The sequence below is a fragment of the Elephas maximus genome, chromosome 1, assembly GCF_024166365.1.
Source record: "Elephas maximus indicus isolate mEleMax1 chromosome 1, mEleMax1 primary haplotype, whole genome shotgun sequence".
NCBI lineage: Eukaryota > Metazoa > Chordata > Mammalia > Proboscidea > Elephantidae > Elephas > Elephas maximus.
This window is the reverse complement of record NC_064819.1, coordinates 87,023,529-87,040,430: the sequence shown is the minus strand read 5'-3', so window position 1 is coordinate 87,040,430 and position 16,902 is coordinate 87,023,529. Positions and strand designations below refer to the sequence as shown.

At 38.0% G+C, this 16,902-nt stretch overlaps 1 non-coding gene across 1 annotated transcript; it reads right to left on the bottom strand.

Moving 5' to 3' along the window:
- Nucleotides 1-13,658: 13,658 nt before the first annotated feature.
- LOC126058077 (U6 spliceosomal RNA) lies at nt 13,659-13,765 on the bottom strand. The gene has a single exon (XR_007513089.1). It is a non-coding gene; the product is annotated as a U6 spliceosomal RNA (small nuclear RNA).
- Between the last annotated feature and the right edge of the window lie 3,137 nt (nt 13,766-16,902).

Below are 16,902 nucleotides of genomic sequence, written 5' to 3'. Positions count from 1 at the left end.
AGAAAGAGAGCATCAAGAGAAGTCCTTAGGCACCAGAAGAATGGAAATAATAAAGGTTAGAGCAGAAAGAGATGAAATAGAGAATAGAAAAACAACTGAAAGAATCAGTAAGGACAAAAGTTGGTTCTTTGAAAAGATCAACATAATAGAAAAAACACTGACCAAATTGACAAAAGAAAAACAGAAGTAGCAAATAATCCAAATAAGAAATGAGATGGGTAAAATCACAACAGACCTAAATGAAAGAAAAAGGATCGTAAGAGAATACTATGAAAAATTGTACTCCAACAAATTTGAGGAAAATGAACAACTTTCTACAAACACACTACCTACCTAAACTAACAAAAAACTGAGGTAGAAAAACTAAATAGACTATAATAAAAGAAGAGATTGCAGAGGTTAAAAAAAAAAAATTCCCAACAAATAAAAGCCCTGGGCCGGGCGCCTTTGCTGGAGAATTCTACCCAATTTTCAGTGAAGAACTAAAACCAATACTAGTCACTATTGCAGAGCATATGAAACAAAGGAATACTCCTGAACTCATTCTATGAAGCTAGCATAACCCTGAAACCAAAGCCAAAGACCTCACAAAAAAGGAAAACTACACACCAATATCCCTCATGAATATAGATGCAAAAATTCTCAACACAATTCCGGCCAATAGAGTTCAACAGCATACTAAAAAATAATACATCATGACCAAGTGGGATTCATACCACGTACGCAGGGATGGTTCAACATTAGAAAATTAATCAACGTAATCCACTACATAAATAAAACAAAAGAACAATATGATCTTCTCAATCAATGCAGAAAAGGCATTTGACAAAATCCAAGGAATACAAAACCAACAACCAACAGCATTCTAAATAGAGACTGAAAATATTCCCTTTGAGAATGGAAACCAGACAAGGATGCCCTTTCTCACCACTCTTATTCAGCATTGTGCTGTTGCCCTAGGTAGAACAATAATGCAAGGAAAAAGAAATCAAGGGCCATAGAAGGCACAGACACATCCAAACTTCCTGCAGACTGAGTTATTGGACAGAGGGCTGTGGACCTTGGTCTTGGGGGACATCTAGCTCAATTGGTATAACATAGTTTATAATGAAACTGTTCTCCATCCTACCATGGTGAGCAGTGTTTGGGGTCTTAAACGGCTTTAAACGGCATCTGAGATACATCTCATCCTGGCTGGAGCAAAGGAGAATGAAGAAAACCAGAGAAACAATGGAAAGATTAGTCCGTTGGACTAACGGACCACAACTACCACAGCCTCCATCACTCTGAGTCCCAAATAGCTAGATGGTGCCTGGTTACCACCACCAACTGCTCTGACAGGGATCACGATAGAGGGTCCAAAACAGAGTGAGAGAAAAATGTAGAACAAAATTCAAATTCACAAAAAAAGACCGGACTTGATGGTCTGACAGAGACTAGAGAAACCCCAAGAGCACGGACCACCAACGTGCTTTTAACTCAGTAATGAAGTCATTCCTGAGGTTCACCCTTCAGCCAAAGCTCAAACAGATCTATAGGGCCAACAATAATACATATGAGGAACGTGCTTCGTGGCTCAATCGTGCATGGAAGACCAAATGGGCACACCAGCCCAAAAGCAAAGGCAAGAAGGCAAGAAGGGACAAGAAAATTGGACAAATGGTAACAGGGAACCCAGGGCAGACAAAGGGAGAGTGTTACCACATCAGGGGGGTGGCAACTGTCTTAGTCATCTAGGGCTGCTCTAACAGAAATACCACAAGAGGATGGCTTTAACAAAAAGAAATTTATTTCTTCACGGTAAAGTAGGCTGAAAGTACAAATTCAGGGTGCCAGCTCCAGGGGAAAGCTTTCTTTCTCTGTTGGGCCTGGGGGCAGGTCTTTGAAATCAATATTCTGCTGGTCTAGGAGCATGGACGCCGGGGTCCAAAGGACTTACTCTGCTTCCGGCTCTGCTTTCTTGGTTGTAGGAGAATCCCCTGTCTCTCTGCTTCCCTCTTTCTTTTATATCTCAAAAGAAATTTACTCAACGTACAACCTGATCTTTTAGATTGAGTCCTGCCTCATTACCATAACTGCCTCTTATCTTGCCTCATTATCATCATAGAGGGAGCATTTACACCACACAGTAAAATCATATCAGATGACAAAATGGTGAACAATTAGACAACACTGGGAATCATGGCATAGCCAAGTTGATACACATTTTGGGGGGAAACAATTCAATCCATAAATGGGCTAAAACCACACAGAATAAATAGTAAAAAACACCTCTTATGTATGGAGGGAATTTGGGGGAACTTACCAGAGTAGGACAGTGCTGGAGTACAGGCTCATACTTGAATCCGAGAGATACTGACATCAGCATATAATGAACCTGATTAATTAAATTAACTTTATGCTCTTTGCTGTCCATTTTATAAATAAAAACGGAGTACTATAGGAAACCCTAGTGGTGTAGGAGTTAAGTTCTGTGGCTGTGAAGCAAAAGATCAGCAGTTCAAATCCACCAGGTGCTCCTTGGAAACTCTATGGGGAGTTGCTATGTGTTGTACTCGACTTGAAAGCAACGGGTTTGGTGTTGGTTATACATATAAACAAAGTCACAGACCTTTTATACGTTTCTTTAAAAATTACATGGTAAAATTAGAAGGCCTGACCAAACTACATAAGCTAACTGCTAAACTGCTTAGCACTAATTATATGTGCAAAGTTTTTTTCAGGAAAGTAAGGGATCAATTTGATTTGGAGCAAAGGAAAACTTAGTCATAAAAGTAGTTGGAATTTTAATCAAAGATTAAGGATTCTCTAAGATTTGAATTTGGTAGACAAGATCCAGGTAAAAAAGAAGAGTGTGGCATGCCTATACAGGTTAAAAAAAAAAAAAAAGTGTGACTACGAAGAGTACAAGTAAATAGCCTCACGAAATAAAAGTGAGTTGATAAATGCAGATCAAATTAAACAATCCTTAAAAGAGTGTGTATGGAATGCCTACTGTGTGGGAGGCAGTGTGAAAAACCACTTCATGTGTTTCAATCTTATACGGTCAACATTTGGACATTGCTGTTTTGTTCTAGTAAAGAAAAATCATCGAGAGAGCAATATATTACTTAATCCTCCTTCCATGATGGAGAAAGTTTACAGAGCAACTTAGTTTCTCATTAAACAATTAACAGAAGTTATTTTGTGACATTGGTTGCTGTCGTGGGTTGAACTATGTCCCTCAAAAAATGTGTGTATCAATTTGGCAAAGGCCATAATTCCAAGTATTCTATGGTTGTCCTCCATTTTGTGATTTTAATTTTAGATTAAAGAGGATTAGGGTAAGATTTTTAAACCCTTACTAAGGTCACGTCCTTGATCCAATGTAAAAGGAGTGTACCTAAGGTGTGGCCTACATCATCTTTTTTTTTTATTTATTAACTTTTATTGAGCTTCAAGTGAATGTTTACAAATCAAGTCAGACTGTCACATATAAGTTTATATACACCTTACTCCGTACTCCCACTTGCTGTCCCCCTAATGAGTCAGCTCTTCCAGTCTCTCCTTTCGTGACAATTTTGCCAGCTTCCAACTCTCTCTATCCTCCCATCCGCCCTCCAGACAGGAGGTGCCAACACAGTCTCAGGTGTCCACCTGATATAATTAGCTCACTCTTCATCAGCATCACTCTCCTCCCCACTGTCCAGTCCCTTCCATGTCTGATGAGTTGTCTTCGGGAATGGTTCCTGTCCTGGGACAACAGAAGGTTTGGGGACCATGACCGCCGGGATTCCTCTAGTCTCAGTCAGGCCGTTAAGTATGGTCATTTTATGAGAATTTGGGGTCTGCATCCCACTGATCTCCTGCTCCCTCAGGGGTCCTCTGCTGTGCTCCCTGTCAGGGCATTCATCGATTGTGGCCAGACACCAACTAGTTCTTCTGGTCTCAGGATGATGTAGGTCTCTGGTTCATGTGGCCCTTTCTGTCTCTTGGGCTCTTAGTTATCGTGTGACCTTGGTGTTCTTCATTCTCCTTTGCTCCAGGTGGGTTGAGACCAATTGATGCATCTTAGATGGCCGCTTGTTAGCATTTAAGACCCCAGATGCCACATTTCAAAGTGGGATGCAGAATGTTTTCATAACAGAATTATTTTGCCAGTTGACTTAGAAGTCCCCTTAAACCATGGTCCCCAAACCCCCGCCCTTGCTCCACTGACCTTTGAAGCATTCACTTTGTCCCGAAACTTTGCTTTTGGTCCAGTCTAATTGAGCTGACCTTCCATGTATAGAGTGTTGTCTTTCCTTTCACCTAAAGCAGTTCTTATCTACTGATTAATCAATAAAAAACCCTCTCCCTCCCTCCCTCCCTCCCTCCCTCCCCCCTTCGTAACCACAAAAGTATGTGTTCTTCTCAGTTTTTACTATTTCTCAAGATCTTATAATAGTGGTCTTATACAATATTTGTCGTTTTGCCTCTGACTCATTTCGCTCAGCATAATGCCTTCCAGGTTCCTCCATGTTATGAAATGTTTCACAGATTCATCACTGTTCTTTATCGATGCATAGTATTTCACTGCGTGAATATACCACAATTTATTTAATCATTCATCCTTTGATGGACAGCTTGGTTGCTTCCAGCTTTTTGCTATTGTAAACAGAACTGCAATAAACATGGGTGTGCATATATCTGTTTGTGTGAAGGCTCTTATTTCTCTAGGGTATATTCCGAGGAGTGGGATTTCTGGGTTGTATGGTAGTTCTATTTCTAACTGTTTAAGGTAGCGCCAGATAGATTTCCAAAGTGGTTGTACCATTTTACATTCCCACCAGCAGTGTATAAGAGTTCCAATCTCTCCGCAGCCTCTCCAACATTTATTCTTTTGTGTTTTTTGGATTCATGCCAGCCTTGTTGGAGTGAGATGGAATCTCATAGTAGTTTTAATTTGCATTTCTCTAATGGCTCATGATCAAGAGCATTTTCTCATGTATCTGTTAGCTGCCTGAATATCTTCTTGAGTGAAGTGCGTGTTCATATCCTTTGCCCACTTCTTGATTGGGTTGTTTGTCTTTTTGTGGTTGAGTTTTGACAGAATCATGTAGATTTTAAAGATCAGGCGCTGGTAGGAGATGTCATAGCTGAAAATTCTTTCCCAGTCTGTAGGTGGTCTTTTTACTCCTTTGGTGAAGTCTTTAGATGAGCATAGGTGTTTGATTTTTAGAGCTCCCAGTTATCTGGTTTCTCTTCTTCATTTTTGGTAATGTTTTCTATTCTGTTTATGCCCTGTATTAGGGCTCCTAGGGTTGTCCCTATTTTTTCTTCCATGATCTTTATCGTTTTAGTCTTTAGGTTTAGGTCTTTGATCCACTTGGAGTTAGTTTTTGTGCATGGTGTGAGGTATGGGTCCTGTTTCATTTTTTTGCAAATGGATATCCAGTTATGCCAGCACCATTTGTTAAAAAGACTATCTTTTCCGCAATTAACTGACCCTGGGCCTTTGTCAAATATCAGCTGCTCATACATGGATGGATTTATATCTGGGTTCTCAATTCTGTTCCACTGGTCTATGTGTCTGTTGTTGTACCAGTACCAGGCTGTTTTGACTACTGTGGCTGTATAATAGGTTCTGAAATCAGGTAGATTGAGGCCTTCCACGTTCTTCTTCTTTTTCAGTAATGCTTTACTTATCCGAGGCTTCTTTCCCTTCCATATGAAGTTGGTGATTTGTTTCTCCATCACCTTAAAAATGACTTTGAAATTTGGATTGGAAGTGCATTGTATGTATAGATGGCTTTTTGTAGAATAGACATTTTTACTATGTTAAGTCTTCCTATCCATGAACAAGGTATGTTTTTCCACTTAAGTATGTATGCCCTTTTGAATTTCTTATAGTAGAGCTTTGTAGTTTTCTTTGTATAGGTCTTTTACATCCTTGGTAAGAATTATTCCTAAGTATTTTATCTTCTTGGGGGCTACTGTGAATGGTATTGATTTGGTGGTTTCCTCTTCAGTGTTCTTTTTGTTGATGTAGAGGAATCCAAGTGATTTTTGTATGTTTGTCTTATAACCTGAGACTCTGCCAAACTCTTCTATTAGTTTCAGTAGTTTTCTGGAGGATTCCTTAGGGTTTTCTGTGTATAAGATCATGTCATCTGCAAATAAAGATAATTTTACTTCCTCTTTGCCAATCCAGATGCCCTTTATTTCTTTGTCTAGCCTAATGGCTCTGGCTAGGACTTCTAGTACAATGTTGAATAAGAGAGGTGATAAAGGGAATCCTTTTCTGGTTCCCGTTCTCAAGGGAAATGCTTTCAGGCTGTCTCCATTTAGAGTGATGCTGGCTGTTGGCTTTGTATTTTATTTATTTATTTTTTTTTAAAATAGATGCCCTTTATTATGTTGAGGAATTTTCCTTCAATTCCTATTTTGGTGAGAGTTTTTATCATAAATGGGTGTTGGACTTTGTCAAATGCCTTTTCTGCATCAATTGATAAGATCATGTGGTTTTTCTCTTTTGTTTTATTTATCTTGTGGATTACATTAATGGTTTTTCTAATATTAAACCAGCCTTGCATACCTGGTATAAATCCCACTTGGTCATGGTGAATTATTTTTTTGATATGTTGTTGAGTTCTATTGGCTAGAATTTTGTTGAGGATTTTTGCATCTATGTTCATGAGGGATATAGGTCTGTAATTTTATTTTTTTCTGGTGTCTTTACCTTTTTTTTTTTTTCTTTACCTGGTTTTAGGGATATGCTGGCTTCATAGAATGAGTTAGGCAGTATTCCGTCTTTGTCTATGCCTTGAAATACCTTTAGTAGTAATGGTGTTAACTCTTCTCTGAAAGTTTGGTAGAACTCTGCAGTGAAGCCATCCGGGCCAGGGCTTTTTTTTGTTGGGAGTTTTTTGATTTCCTTTTCAACCTCTTTTTTTGTTATGGGTTTATTTAGTTGTTCTACATCCATTGTGTTAGTTTAGGTAGGTAGTGTTTTTCTAGGAATTCATCCATTTCTTCTAGGTTTACAAATTTGTTAGAGTACAATTTTTTGTAATAATCTGATATGATTCTTTTAATTTCATTTTGGTCTGTTGTGATATGGCCCATCTCATTTTTTATTCGGGTTGTTTCCTTTCCTGTATTTCTTTAGTCAGTCTTGCCAATGGTTTATCAATTTTGTTAATTTTTTCAAAGAACCAGCTTTTGGCTTTGTTAATTCTTTCAATTGTTTTTCTGTTCTCTAATTCATTTAGTTCAGCTCTAATTTTTGTTGTTTGCTTTCTTCTGGTGCCTGATGGATTCTTTTGTTGCTCATTTTCTATTTGTTCAAGTTGTAGGGACAGTTCTCTGATTTTGGCTCTTTCTTCTTTATGTATGTGTGCATTTATCGATATAAATTGACCTCTGAGCACTGTTTTTGCTGTGTCCCAGAGGTTTTGATAGGAAGTGTTTTCATTCTCATTGCATTCTATGAATTTCTTTATTCCCTCCTTAATGTCTTCTCTAACCCAGTCTTTTTTGAGCAGGGTATTGTTCAGTTTCCAAGTATTTGATTTCTTTTCCCTGATTTTTCTGTTATTGATTTCCACTTTTATGGCCTTGTGGTCTGAGAAGATGCTTTGTAATATTTTGATGTTTTGGATTCTGTAAAGGTTTGTTTTATGACCTAGCATGTGATCTAGTCTAAAGAATGCTCCATATGCACTAGAAAAAAAAGCATACTTTGCAGCTGTTGGGTGGAGAGTTCTGTATAAGTCTATGAGGTCAAGTTGGTTGATTGTAGCTATTAGGTCTTCCGTATCTCTGTTGAGCTTCTTACTGGATGTCCTGTCCTTCTCTGAAAGTGGTGTGTTGAAGTCTCCTGCTATAATTGTGGAGGTGTCTATTTCACTTTTCAGTTCTGTTGGAGTTTGTTTTGTGTATCTTGCAGCCCTGTCATTGGGTGCATAAATATTTAATATAGTTATATCTTCCTGGTCATTTGTCCCTTTAATCATTATGTAGTGTCCTTCTTTATCCTTTGTGGTGGATTGAACTTTAAAGTCTATTTTGTCAGAAATTAATATTGCTACTCCTGCTCTTTTTTGATTTCTGTTTGCTTGATATATTTTTTCCATCCTTTGAGTTTTTGTTTGTGTGTCTAAGTCTAAGGTGTGTCTCTTATAGGCAGCATACAAACGGATCGTGTTTCTTTACCCAGTCTGAGACTCTCTGTCTCTTTATTGGTGCATTTAGTCCTTTTACAGTCAGCATAATTATAGATAAGAATGCGTTTAGTGCTGTCATTTTGATGCCTTTTTGTGTGCGTTATTGACAATTTCATTTTTCCACTTACTTTTATGCTGAGACGTTTTTCTTTGTAAATTGTGTGTTCCTCATTTTCATAGTAGTTGAATTTATGTTTGCTGAGTCATTATATTTTTCTTGGTTTTTATTTTGAGTTATGGAATTCTTAGACCTCTTTGTGGTTACCTTAATATTTACCCCCTATTTTTCTAAGTAAAAACCTAACTTGTTTCGTCCTATATCACCTTGTTTTCCTCTCCATATGGCAGTTCTATGCCTCTCGTATTTAGTCCCTCTTTTTGATTATTGTGATCTTTTACATGATGACTTCAATGATTCCCTGTTTTGAGCATTTTTTTCTTTTAAAAATTAATCTTAATTTGTTTTTGTGATTTCCCTATTTGAGTTGATATCAGGATGTTCTGTTCTGTGACCTTGTGATGTGTTGGTATCTGATATTATTGATTTTCTAATCAAACAATTTCCTTTAGTATTTCTTGTAGCTTTGGCTTGGTTTTTGCAAATTCTCTAAGCTTGTGTTTATCTGTAAATGTTTTAATTTCACCTTCATTTTTGAGTGATAGTTTTGCTGGATATATGATCCTTGGCTGGCAGTTTTTCTCCTTCAGTGTTCTACATATGTCATCCCATTGCCTTCTTGACTGTATTGTTTCTGCTGAGTAGTCTGAACTTATTCTTAATGATTCTCCCTTGTAGGAGACCTTTCTTTTATCCCTGGCTGCTTTTAAAATTTCTCTTTATCTTTGGTTTTGACCAGTTTGATGATAATATGTCTTGGTGATTTTCTTTTTGGATCAATCTTATATGGAGTTCAATGAGCATCTTGGACAGATATCCTTTTGTCTTTCATGATGTCAGGGAAATTTTCTGCCAGCAGATCTTCAACTATTCTCTCTGTATTTTCTGTTATCCCTCCCTGTTCTGGAACTCCAATCACAAGCAAGTTTTTCTTGTTGTTAGAGTCCCACATGATTTTTAGGGTTTCTTCATTTTTTAAAATTCTTTTACCTGATGTTTTTCAACTCTATGGGTGTCGATTGCCTTATCCTCCGTCTCCCCTACTCTGCATTCCAATTGCTCAATTCTGCTCCTCTTCGTATTGAGTTGTCTAATTCTGTAATTTTACTGTTAATCTTTTGGATTTTTGAATACTGTCTTCTGTATGGATTCTTGCATCTTATTAATTTTCCACTATGTTCTTGAATAATCTTTTTGATTTCTTCAACTGCTTTAACAGTGTGTTCCTTGACTTTTTCTGTGTGGAAAAAAATTTTTTTTTTTTTTAGTGGATTGCCTTATTTCATTTCTGAGATCATCCCTGATGTCTTGAAGCATTCTGTAAATTAGGTTTTTATATTCTGCATCTGGCAATTCCAGAATTGTATCTTCATTTGGGAAAGATTTTAATTCTTTAATTTGGGGAGTTGTAGAAGCAATCATGGTCTTCTTCTTCATGTGGTTGGATATCGACTGCTGTCTCCAAGCCATCTATAAGATATTGTAAGGATTTATTTTATATTTGCTCCTGAGTCTTATCTTGTTTTATTTTCTTTCAATATACATAGATGGGGTACTAGATTGTGCTGTCTTGATTGTTGTAGCCTTTGAATCACTTATGTCCCATTACCAGCTGATTTGGGCTGTTACCAGATATATAAGCCTAAGAGGCCATTCACTATTCTTGAGTAGCATCTGATTTTGGGTCACCAAGTGTGTGGTGTATACTGTCACCTATTCACTTAGAGGAGTAGTGGTGATAGTTGTATGCACCAGATTCTAGTAGCATCAGAGGGTCACACTCGGGGGGGGGGCAGGATGCTAAGAGGCTTCCCCCAAGTGCCAGTAAGGTAGGTGTGTCTCTATTTCTAAAGCAGTTTGGTGGGTGGGCTCTGCAGCTGTACCTTAGACACCCAATGTATGTACCTCTATAGATTGGTAGGTGTCACTATCCTCAGACCCCTATGGCAGCAGGCTAGGTGGTTTTGGTGGAGCTTCAGTCCTCGGTTCCCTGTTGTGGGTAAGTGAGGGCTCTGTTTAATAGGTAGAGATATCAGACCTGGAAAACTTGTCTTTCCAGTAATCCACTAAAACAATTACAGTCAGATCTCTATCAGAGTTGCCTTTGCATTTTAATATCCACCTTGTTCCTTGTAGGGATGAAAGCCCAAGACCATGGATCTCATATGCTTGGCTGGAGCTGGTTGTGTATTTTCAGTCCAATTAGGGAAGCATTTTTGGTCCCTGGGTTTTTTGTAGCTGCTTCTTTCAGGCCTGGAGAATGGGTTAGGAAAAGACAAAAAAAAAAAAAAAAAAAAAAACCCGCAGAGGCACTTCCCTCTCTGGCCCAGGAAATTCCAATGTTAATGAAGCTGCCTGAGACGGAGAGGGGAGGGATCAGATAGATAGGAGAGAGTAGCACCCAGGAATATAGACAAGTTACTTATCTTGCTTGGTGATGACTGTTTTATGACTGAGGGGTGTGTAGCCTGCGTGCTTTGGCTGGGTCGAGATTACCCCTGAGGGTCAGGGCCTCATCCTGTGCTTGTGCTGTCTCAGAAGCCGTGGTCAGTTCCTCTGCTCCCAGTCCAAAGCCCAGAGCCAAGGTTCCCTGGCTGGGACTCCTCACTCCAGGCTCCAAAACCAGTCGCTGCCTCCCGGTGACTTCTCCTCCTGTCGACTGCATCACTGCGCTGCCTGTGTACACTGGATGGCCTTCCCCCGAGGTCACTTCTGGGGGCAAGGGCTGCGTTCCATGTTTGCGCAATGTCAGGATGCCATGCCCAGCTCCCCTGTGCCCAGTCCAAAGCCCGGTGCCAAGTTTTTCTGACTGGGACTCTGGCTCCAGGCTCTGAAAACAGTCACTGCTTCCCCATGGTTGCTCGTTCTCTCGTTAGCCGTGTCAGTGTGCAGCCTGCTTATGATGGCTGAGTCTCTGTCACTCAGGTCAAGTCTTTAGATCTGTGTTTGATGGTCAGGGTTTGTAGATTGTCATGTATGTGATTGATTCACTTGTTTTTCCAAGTCTTTGTTGGAAGAGGGATCTGAGGTAGCTTCTGCCTAGTAGACCATCTTGGCCCCGCCTCCGGTTTTTTATTTTATAAATATGTACACATATGTGTACATGTATTGTCACAATAAATTTATCCTCATATATATATAACCTCTTAGGGAATTTCACATCATAGTCCCCAGTCTTCTTATTCATCATCTTTATCTCATTTTATATTTTTCTATTCATCTGCTAACATAGAGAGAGGAAAAGCCAAAAGAACAGACATATACACACATTACTTAAACACATTCATTCATAAAAATGCTATCTGAATTTTTTGTCCAGGGTAAAGACAGTTGCATGTTATAGATAATTTTAATCTACTAATTTGACAATTAACTGAGCTATGCAAAAGCCTCAAAAAGGTAAGAATGGAGGATAGTGAGCTGATTCAAGACATGATTAGATAAGAAATAGCAGTTCTGTATGAACCTCAATACATATGGCTATCAGAAAAATTTCTTACACATTGAGAAGTCTATAAGAATGCTTTTACACTTATGTTAAAGCACTTAACAAATTTTTCTTGTATTGTAATTCATTTTATTTGTATTTCCCATGTAGCAACACTATTCAGTTAAGGCTGAGACAACCAAAGACAATGGCTTGCTTATCTTTTTTATTACCCAAAAGATGTTTTTAAATACCCTGACTCAGTAACAGTTTACTCTGTTGCATAGAAAGCTCTGGATGTGGAGAGGCTGTCATTCCATCTGTCAGTTAAATTAACAAATATGCATTTTACTTATCATATCTTCCTGTCTTTGGGAGGTACTACCATATCTTTAGAGACACGGATGGGGTAATGGAAGACCAAACCCAGAAAAAGAGAATATCTGTCCCTTTCCTAACTAGTGACATCATGAATACCCTTGTCTCACATTTAAACTGTAGAAGAAAAATGTAAATGTCTATGTTGAGGTCAGGGGTCAGGGGATACTGGGGAATGCGAGGGAGTTACTGGTGAATGGCTAGCTGCACAAAAACCATAGGAGTGAAAAACATTAATCTCATGATAAGTACATTTTAAAACCTCACAGAACTCAGGAGCAACAAGTGAAAGATAGGATAGTGAAGGTCTGTGAATGCTTCTAAATATTTAAAATGACGAAGAATGGTAGTCTGTCTGGAAATGCTAAATCTTGTAAAAAGAAATTTATAAGACTCACTAGAGAGGAAAACACAAACAAATGTAATGAAATTCTCTTCCTCTCTGTCACTTGGACTATCACTAAACCATGTAAAGCTTTTTGTTGTAGTTGTTGTTTAATTACGTTTTCTATTGTTTTTAGTATTCCCTCACCTGTTGGGCCTTAGTTTGGGGAGCTTGATATCCATGTAGTAAAAGTCAGCTTTATGTACATACTATGACTGTTTATTTTCATCACTGCCCATGGAAAGACAGTAAGATGCTCAAGGCAGTTATCAAGGGTCTGCAGAAAGGAGAGAGCTGCTGTCTCTCACCTGATATATTTTTCTGGATTTAGGCTTCCTGATCCATCATTTTCTTGTAAAGAAAGAATAATGAAGCCTTTCCTATCTTTGTTTTTTTTGAATCACAAATGCAAACATCGTACAAGAAAACCATGAATAAAAAGTAAGGAGTGGCCATTAAAATTTAGTTTAGGAGAGGCAAAACCTCCTGCCCTTTTAAATCTTCACATGAATGAGCTCATAGAACACTGCGTGGAATATTCCCTGTTGTTATCAATCTATATAATAAGCTATATTAAAAGCCAGTAATCAAGCCACTTTAACAGGCACTGTGATATAACCTGAAGCGTTAGAAGTTCCATGCCCCATGATTAATTATCATAGCTTATAGATTCCTATTCAATGTTATAAAACATTAAGTGGCCACTTAACACTGGCAAAGTTCTGAAAGTTTAGATATTGAGATGGACTTTCAGTCATAGGTGGATGTGAGAAAAAAACAGAGAAGGGAAATAAAATAGATTTAATAGCTTGATGGCTTGACTTCACACACCACCTTACTCAACCACAAGATCTAAGACCAGCACACTCTATATGGTTCTGCTTTGGAAATAATCCAACACAACTGATTCATTTTCAGAGCTCCTCATAATTAGACATGTTCCTTGACTGATTCACTTCCTTATTTATCTGTATATTTACAGTAAGACATTTCTTTATTTCCTATCAGCCAAAGAAAACATGTGATGTGCTATTAGACATTGAATATTAAACACTTAGTATGGTGCCTAACACACAAGAAACAAGATAATTGTTAATATGTATTACATAATCATTATTTCTAAAATATTTTTTTTAATTTTATTGTGCTTTAAGTGAAAGTTTAAAAAATATAGAACGTTTCACTAATTTGCATGTCATCTTTGTGCAGGGGCCATGCTAATCTTCTCTGTATCATTCCAATTTTAGTATATGTGCTGCTGAACCGAGCACTAAAATATTTTAATAGTAGATACACTTTAGGTAATTGGTCTTCAAAATGTATAGAGATGATTACCCATTACCTTCCACAAATTCTCCCATACCAGAACCAAACCAAACCCGTTGCCACCAAGTAGATTCTGCCTTACAGCAACTCACAGTGAGTAGAAATGACCCATAGTATTTGCAAGGAGTGGCTGGTGGATTTGAACTGCCAAACTTTTGGTTAGTATTACTTTCCAGAATTTCCCCTGTAGGACCTAATATTCAGCTAAATGGTACCTTAACACAACCCAGAAGAAACAGTCTTATCACCTAGATCATCATGTACAGGACAATCTAGTCCTTCAAAATAAGAGGTACACCAATTATCTATGAAATAATTAATTTAGCACAACATACAGAAATGTTATGAGAGAGATATAGAGAGGTTGAGTAAATTGCTCTACTTTTTGGAGAAGGAGAAAATAACTGATTAAAATAATGCTCAGAACTGAAATCTGCTTTGGATATTGTTGTCCGTTGTCACATTGTAATCTGCCATCTTCTACAACTGCTCTTTTCTTAAGACATCAGCTTTGTCACACACCTTGAACCGTAACATCTGAGGGGAAAAAAGTGGACGGTTACAGCTTCTGGTGAGGCACCCCTGATTTTCTCTGCACCCTCCCCTTATAGCCAACATTCAGAAGATACAAATCTGCCCCATCCTCACCTCTAAGACTGTGCACTTGAAACCCTTTGTTGTAGTCAGGGACCATGGATGGTCACAGGAAGAGTGTGTACCTCATGGGAGAGCATCTCATCCCTCCCTGGTATGCCCTCAACTCCACACACACACACAAAAAGAAGTATACAAGGCTGTGTTGATTATGTGATGGTATATTTGAGCCTTTCTTCTTCCTGAAAAACAATGGGATGTGACTATGTTTTATTTTAATTATCCTTCTTGTTCTGAATCTTATCTTGCTCCTCCTACCCCCTCCCCGAGACTTCTATTTTCTTCTCATTGGAGAATGTCAAGAAGCAGTTTGATTCTGCCCCTCAGGAATTGTCATGGACAGGTCTGTCCCTAAGCCTTTGTAGGTAAATACGAACATTTAGGAGGGAAAATAATAAAGGTGAAATAGGAGATTAGTCGACGAATATAATGAATGATCTGTATTTCACAGACTATGTACACAGTACCAGATGAATTCAAGTGAAATGTATTATTACAACCAATTCTCTGACCACTCTAAATTGTTAATATAAGATATTCAAATTTTAATTTTTGTCTGAATCAACCAGAATGGTTATCAAAAATAGCTATAAAAATTTTGTCACATCGATGAGGTCAATATTTCTCTTAATATTATAACAAATTAAAATTAATAAATCCTAATACTCTCCTAGTTACACATGAGTTTCACATAGTACCTACTTGTTTCTATCAGAAGCAAGCATAAGAAAATGGAAAGCCAAAGGTATATATTAGGGTAGCGAAAGAATAAAGCAAGGTACTGAATGCTTGTTATTTAAAAGATGTAAAAAAAAGGTGGCTAGGTGCTGAACATCTACTATTTAAATGATATAAAGACAAAGCAGAAAAAGTAAGGAAGAAAAAAGCATCATTCAGACAGAAAATACCTTTGAACGCAGTGACACAGAAGGTACTTCTCCCCATCCGTCAGCACCAAGGAGCAAACATGCTTTCTAGGCTTTCTACAGGCACATAAAATATATCGTCTTTGCTCAAAGACTAATGAGGAGGTATTCATCTAAGTATGGGCATAAGTTAATGCAAGTATTAGTTGATACGCTATTAAATAATTAACCTAAGTGAAAAGAGAATGCTAAGGAAAATGGTGAGTAGCAAACTGAATTAAAGAGGAATGAAAGTCCTTGGATAATAGAGGAACATAAAGGCAAGTTTTGATCAACTTTAGTTAACCAAGTAGGATATTATATTATTAATTGATTATTTCATCTGCTATTTGGGTCATGTTGCTGTTGTGTGTCATCGAGTCAATTCTGACTCATAATCAGATATAAAGTAAAGACCAAATATTTTTATATTGGCACTTACAGTTTGGATGTTGCTGTTGTTAGGTGCCGTTGAGTTGGCCCCGACTCATAGTGACCCTTTGTATTCTATGTACAACAGAACGAAACACTGCCCCATCCTGCATCATCCTCACAGTTGTTGCTATGTTTGAGCCCATTTTTGTAGCTGCTGTGTCAGTCCATCTTGTCAAGGGTCTTCCTCTTTTTCACTGACCTTCTACTTATCAAGCATGATGTCCTTCTCCAGGGACTGGTTCCTCCTAATAACATGTCCAAAGTATGTGGAATGAAGTTTTGCCATCCTCCCTTCTAAGGAGCATTCTGGCTCTACTTCTTCCAAGACAGATTTGTTAATTTTTCTGGCAGTCCATGATATATTCAATATTCTTTGCTAACACTGTTATTCAAAGGCGTCAATTCTTCTTCGGTCTTCCCTATTCATTGTCCAGCTTTTGTCCACATATGAGACAATTGAAAAAACCATGGCTTGGTCAGGCACACTTTAGACTTCAAAGTGACATTATGGTTTGAATAGAACTCCTTAAACAAATCAGTGAAATTCAATGTCATGGACCCCTCTTGTTATGTTTCTATGCTGAGCTTTTAATAAGGCACTATTAACAAAGAATTTTGTTTTGAATACTTGAAAAGGCTGAATGACAAATTTAACTGTTGAACTGATTGTCAGTGTAGAAAAAAAAAAAGTTTAACATAAGAGGAAAGAAATAAGAGAAGAAGAAAGAGAAAAAAAATAAAACCTAAATCCAAATAGAAGTTCGTCATCGTGATCAAGGATACTGGACCAAAGGTTTTGAGAGAAACCTGCATATTGTCAATGTCAAATGTCATTGTCTTAATCCCTAGAGTCTGAAAGGAAGCTGTGTTCTCTCAGAAGTCACCTGTTTGGGAAAGCCTTTTTAGTGAGCCTCAATGTCAGATTTCCACTGGGATTAGATATCCAGACGGTAGGATCCTAAACGTGTTTATAATTGGAAACATGTGTTGATGTGCCTGGGAACTTAAGAGCCATATTTGTATGCAGAGACAAAGTGTATTGGTAGTTACCAAGGGCCAGAGGGGAAGTGGGGAGTTATTCAGAGGCA